The sequence below is a fragment of the Tupaia chinensis genome, unplaced genomic scaffold (genome assembly GCF_000334495.1).
Source record: "Tupaia chinensis unplaced genomic scaffold, TupChi_1.0 Scaffold143584_1, whole genome shotgun sequence".
In the NCBI taxonomy this organism is placed as follows: Eukaryota; Metazoa; Chordata; class Mammalia; order Scandentia; family Tupaiidae; genus Tupaia; species Tupaia belangeri.
Genome location: NW_006203430.1, coordinates 7,123,833 through 7,130,577, shown reverse-complemented (window position 1 = coordinate 7,130,577; position 6,745 = coordinate 7,123,833). Strand labels below are relative to the sequence as shown.

The window sequence follows — 6,745 nt, the reverse complement described above, 5'->3', positions numbered from 1 at the left end:
TAAAGCCCCCAGGTCGGGGACTCAAACCATGGTTGACTGCAGGGGAGTCCAGCCACATAGCCATTATGCCATCTGCTGGTCCCTGTATTGGCTCTTTTAATTGACACTAGATAGCCCCCCCTTTTTTTGAGTTTTTTTTTTATTTTATTTTATATAAAAATAGCCAGCATGATTTCTTTCACTGGGTGGATATCTTGGACAATCCATTCAAGGAAGATCACTTAGTCCAACTTGATGAAGCCTGTGTCCTTCACGTACTGACGGAAACCCTGACGGCACTTGTTGAGGCCGTATTTCCGGATCAGACCTTGCCGGTTCGAGCACATGCGGCAAGAGCAAGAGCCCTGGCCGAATTTTCACAGGTGGCTCCAGTAGAGCTGCTGATGACCCATCCTGCTTTCAGCGGGACAACGAAGAAAACAAACAAACAAAAAAAGGGGGTAGCCCTTTGTTAATGTCAGCAGTAACTCAGAAATTTAACCTGAAAGAAATATGTGAGATTTTTAATGAAAGTATTTGCATAAGTGCACGACTATAGCAGCATAAATGAGGTTGTTTAATAGGACTGTGAAAATGGTATTTGATACCAAATTAATTAAATCTCAGAATAGCTAACAGAAGCAGAAAAGCAGTAAATATGAAATGTTAGCAGAATGTTAAATGTTAGGGCCTTATAAATGGAGTTGCATGATAGGAAGTTAAAATGATATGCATTGTCTAGAGGATTGGAAGAATGATTTCCATTAACTACTGGTAACAGCACCATTTTCTCCTTGGTCAGCAGGCTAAGAGGAATGGGAAGGAATGCCTCTATTCTTCCTGTCTTTTTGAATTAAAGATTCCAAACATGCTAGAATTCACATGGTCATTTGACATGAACTTACATGGTTTGAAATAGGTTTGCATGTCCTCAAAATGACTTCTATGCGTGAGTTGCTACTTTCGTGTCAGTGTTAGTAGAGGTTGGCAGTGGAGTTATCAGTGGTGTGAAAAATGATCTCCACTTAGATTTCATTGGAATCATCAGACACAGAGTGGGACATTATGATCGTTACTTGGCACAATTGAAATTCATGTCTCCCTCCCCGACCCAGATAGCATTTATTACTATTATAAGAGGACCTTTCTGGGTTACACTCATAGAGTCTATGTCAGAGGGCATGATTTGACCACAGAGGACAGAATTCATGCAAGTAGTATTCTTTTGTATAGTTTTTCGCTGTACTTGGGGACATAATAGTTATATACATATGTCTGGCAGAGGATTTCAGAATAACCAAAATTACCTGGAAGTACACATTTTATAACTATTGAAGGAGCAGAATATTTGCCCTATAGAAAATTTTATTATCTCCAAAGACAGAGTCTTGCTCTATCACATTTCTTCTTCCCTAGCCGCCCATTAGCCAGGGTTACAGGTGTATGCAGTTGTACCAAACATGTTCAGATTGACCCAGGGACTGAACTCAGGCCTCCCGTGTGGCTTCCAGCCTTCTGAGTGGTAAAGCTGTCTCTGTGTTGTGACTAGGCCTTATTTTTTGGGGGGAGTTAGCATTTATGCATCCTTTTTAATTAGTTTGTGTGTTATTTAATTATTACTGTAATCACAAGTGCTGTTGAAGAAATGACTTTAGGAACAAACCCAGGTGACTCATGGTAAGCATACAGCTTTACCTGGTGGGAGTAGAACTGCACTGACTGGAAGAGTAGGTAATCTGTGCTGTGGAGGTCAGTCAGTATGATAAATAGAAGGACCTGGGGAGTGTGAGATGGACAGGTGAGCTGCCCCGACGCTGATTGACCGAGCTTCTGCTCTTCAGCAGTGTCTCTTGATATAGTCCCTCAATCTGGTAGAGATTTTTACTGTATTTGGCAGGTATTCTAAAGTACAGCTTAAAAAAATTCCTCAGTAAAATTAGTGATTTACTTGGTGTTTTGATCATAATATAATTTTTTAATGATGGTGTTTCTTAGCTTCTTAAACAGCTTTATCAAGATATAATTCCTAAACCATACAAGTTACTCCTTTAGCCAATTCAGTATTTTTTTAGGGGAATTGTCACAGAATTGTGCAGCCATTGCCAAATCAATTATAGAATACTTCTGTCACTTCAGAAAGAAACCAGGTACCCTTTAGATATCATCCCCCAGTCCCCTGCTAATTCACCCCCAGCCCCAGTGACATTCCGTCTGTTGCCTATTCTGGACATTTCGTATTCTGGAATTGTATAACATGTGGTCTTTTGTGACTGGCTCATTTTTCTTTGCATAATGTTCAAAGTTCATCCATGTTAGAGCATATAGCAGTCTTTCATTCCTTTTCATTGCTGACTATTCCACTGTAGGGGCATATCATATTTCGTTACTCATTCCTCAGTTCCTAGACATTTGTTTCTACCTCTTGGCTATTTTGAATAATGTTGCTATAAACATTCATGAACAAGTTTTTGGGTGGACTTATGTCTTAATTTCTCTTAGGGTATATAGATCCCTAGGAAAGAAATTTTTGGGCAAACTGCACTGCTCATTTTAGCTTTTTGAGGATTTTCTGAACTGCTTTCCAAAGTAGCTTCATCTTTTGACATTCCCAAAAGCAGTGTATAAAGGTTGTGATTTTTCAGCATCTTTACCAATACCTGTTATTTGGCTTTTTAATTTTAGCTCATCCTGGTACAAGTGAAGTGTTATCTTATGTAGTTTTAAAAAAAGATTTATTTATCATCTCTTTTATGTTACATTGAATCACATATATCTTTACAGTATATTACATTTCTTTTCCAAGCACGATTACCATGCATATCAGTCAAGACAAAGACATTACTATCCACATCATCATCAAATAGCCTTTCATCATTTTTAGACGATTATTATTATTATTTATTGTCTTTATTTTTTTAAACATTCGATCTCTATATATCATGTGGCTTGTATAAAGTATTTACCCAACATGAAATACTTTTCAGACCAGTACAGTTGAGAATACTATACATGTTATCATCAACAGGTAATAAACCATTTCTGTGTCCCACTAATGCTTATGTAATTTTGATTTACCTGATGACTAATTGTGGTGAGCATGTTTTCATGTACTTATTGACCATTTGTATATCTTCTTTGTAGAAATAACTGCTCAGATCCTTTGCCCATTTAAACAATTGGGTTATTTACCATTTTATTACTGAGTTGTAAGAGTTCTTTATATATTCTAGATTCAAGTCCTTTATCAGATATATGGTTTGCAAATATAGTCTTCCATTCTGTGGGTTTTCAATTTTACTTTCTTTTCTTTTTTTTTTTTGTGTTCTAGATTTTTGCTATTCTTTTTTTTTACTTTTTTTTTTGGAGAGATGTTCACTGTAGGGTGCGTGCGCTCGCCAGACAGACAGAGAGAGACATAGAGACAGAAAGAGAGAAATCACCCCCCAGGGGGGATGGTCATGCCACAATCCCTTCTCCTCCATTCTCCTCTCGGGATCTTGGGCACGCACGCACACACGCCCGGCGTGAGTTTTAAGCCACCGGGTCCGGGACACGAACCGCGGTCGACTACGTGGGAGTCCAGTGACATAGCCATTATGCTAACTGCTGGTTCCCAAGATTTTTGCTATACTTGAGGTGCATGTGTCGCTGGAGAAACAGAAAGTGAGAAATCACCTCCCAGGGAGGATGGCCATGCCACAGTCCCTTCTCTTCCATTCTCCTCTTGGGATTTTGGGCATGCATGCACATGCACCCAGTGAGTTTTAAGCCACTAGATCCAAGATTTGAACCACAGTTGACTATGTGGGAGTCCAGCAGCATAACCAATACGTCATTGGCTGGTCTCACAATTTTACTTTCTCTGTGAAATTCTTTGAAGCAAAAAAGTTTTCTTAATTTTAATGAAATTGATATATATAATTTTTCTTTTTGTGGTTCATGGTTTTGGTGTCGTATTTAAGAATCCACTGGCAAATCTAAGGTCATGAATATTTACCCCTATGTTTTGTTCTGAGAGTTTTGTAGTGTTAGCTTTTTTAAAAAACTTTTTAAAATTTTTATTTATTTATTTATTTATTTACTTTTTTTTTTTTTTGAGAGATTTTCACTATAGGGCACGTGTGCTCGCCAGACAGACAGAGAGACAGAAAGCGAGAAATCACCCCCCAGGGGGGATGGTCACACCGCAATCCCTTCTTCTCCATTCTCCTCTCGGGATCTTGGGCACGCATGCACACGCACCCGGCGTGAGTTTTAAGCCACCGGGTCCGGGACGTGAACCGTGGTCAACTACGTGGGAGTCCAGCGACATAGCCATTACGCTAACTGCTGGTTCCCTGTAGTGTTAGCTTTTATATTTAGGTCGTTGATCCATTTTCAATTAATTTTTGTCTGTGGTATGAGTCGAAGGTCCTACTTTATTAGAATGATCATAGCAGATTTGGAGACATTCTCTTTGGATTGCTTCATTCTTTTCAGCTAAGTGGGAAGCAGGGTCATTATTGGAGAGTGAAGATGTTTTAGGAGGGAAGAGGAGAAACAATAATCAACTAGGAGAGTGGGACAGTGAAGGGACTAAGGACCGTGTGGTTTCGGGCAGCGTCAGTGGCCCACACAAGGCGCGTGGTCATGAATGTAAATGCATGTGAGGCAAAGTCAGTGTAGGTTTCTGTTTTACTCCCTTCACACTCAGCTGTACAATTGCAAGTGGCGAGTAAGTAAGGGTGAAAGTGAACCAGAATGTGGTTCAGCCAAATGAACACAGAGGGAGAAGATGTAAGGGACTTAGGGAATCAGCAGTTAGCGTACCGGCTATGTCGCTGGACTCCCATGTAGTCGACCGCGGTTCGCGTCCTGGACCCGGTGACTTAAAACTCACGCTGGGTGCATGTGCGTGCGTGCCCAAGATCCTGAGAGGAGAATGGAGGAGAAGGGATTGCTGCGTGACCATCCCCCCTGGGGGGTGATTTCTCGCTTTCTGTCTCTTTGTCTCACTCTGTCTGTCTGGCGAGCACATGCGCCCTATAGCAAAAACCTCTCCAAAAAAGAAAAAAAAAAGATGTAAGGGACTTAGAGGCAGATGTTTGACCTCAGAATTTAACCTGGTTAAGGAGGAAAGTTGGAATGTAAGGGTGAAGGATGAGAGGTAGTGAGAATAACATAGGGTCAATGGGTCATAGGTTCTAGAAGGGGTCAAAATATTGTTAGAGTCAGCCATGAAAGAGCTAGAAAGATAGGAGGAGGTTGTCAGAGAGAGGCATGCTTCAAATTGAGATGATGGAAGATTGTAGTTACTGGGGGTGAGGAGGTCTGGGGCATTGTCATGGCAGTGAGTAGCTGAGATCGATGGATGACGAGATCATTAGGTACAAGAGCTCCCAGAAATGAGAGGCCTGGTGTTGGAAGGTCAGGCACGTGTGTATTAAAATCACCAAGAATTAATAGAGGACAATGACAGTAAACCAGACACCAAATTCATTGAGAAGAGAGGGGGAGATAAGTTGGGAGTAACAGACGACAGCAGTAAGAAGGGATAGTAAGTGTAGAGTCAGCCGGAGAGCTGTGGAGAGGAGCAGGGGACTGGTGAGAAAGGCGTCGGTGAGGAGCGGACATCTTTTCTTGTGCCAGGCCTTGTGGTTTGAAGATTATGACAGAACATTTAGGACCAGCATTGACCCTGGAGAGATGCAAATTTAGGTTTGAGCATCTGGCCAGCAGATGATGTAGTGGTTATATCACTGGACTCTCACATTGTGACTACGGTTCAAGTCCCAGACCCAGTGGGGAAACTCATGTCGGGTGCGTGTGCATGCATGTGCGTGCCCAAGATCTCGGGAGGAAAATGGAATCTCTCTCTCTAGTGAGTGCACATGCCCTAAGGCAAAAACCTCTAAGGTGGGGGGTGGGGGATTAAGGGAACCATGAGTTCTGGAGGGCACAGTAGAAGCTTTTCTTTTTTCTTTGGAGAGGTTTTTGCTATAGGGTGCATACGCTTACCAGAAAGACAGATAGAGACAGAGAGACAGAAAACAAGAAATCACCCCCCGGGGGGATGGCCACACTACAATCCCTTCTCCTCCACTCTCCTCTCAGGATTTTGGACATGCACACACACACGCCCAGCTTGAGTTTAAGCCACTGGGTCTGGGACTTGAACCGCAGTCGACTACATGGGAGTCCAGTGACGTTGCCATTACGCCAACTGCTGGTCCCAACAGTAGAAGCTTTTCAAGAGTTGAGGGAGCAGGAAATGGCATACTGGTTACCTCGCTGGACTCCCACAGGGCTGATGTTATTCAAGTCCCAGACCCAGAGGCTTGAAACTCAATGCCGGGCATGTGCGCATGCATGCCCAGAATCTCCAAGAAGAGAACAGAGAAGGGATTGCAGTGTGCCCATCCTCCTTGGGGGCTAATTTCTTGCTTTCTGTCTCTGTCTCTTTCTGTCTCTCTGGTGAGCACATGCTCTCTATAGCAAAAATCTCTTTAAGAAAATAAGAGTTGAGGAATGGTGGATGATAGGCCTAAAAGAAGGGGAATCGGAACCTGTGTCTTCTGTACTGACTTGTCAGTGGGACACAAGACAAAATGGTGTTAGCCCTGGTGGTCTCAGCACATGATGATGAGGCTGTGGATGCTGGGGGTAGGGAAGGTGGGGCTTCCTTTTGACTCCTGCAGATGGAAGTTATCAGGAACAGGTCTCAGGTTGTTGGGACTGGAACAGATCCCAGCTCCCCCTTCACGGCGGGGGGGGCAACTAGGGAGGG

General features: G+C 42.5%; 1 protein-coding gene and 1 pseudogene across 4 annotated transcripts in view; one reads left to right on the top strand and one right to left on the bottom strand.

Moving 5' to 3' along the window:
* The window catches only part of SPIRE1 (spire type actin nucleation factor 1), a 182,592-nt gene that overhangs the window by 7,272 nt on the left and 168,575 nt on the right, over positions 1 to 6,745 (top strand). The gene's annotated exons all lie outside the window — the stretch shown is intronic.
* Positions 222 to 392, bottom strand: LOC106733343 (40S ribosomal protein S29 pseudogene; annotated as a pseudogene).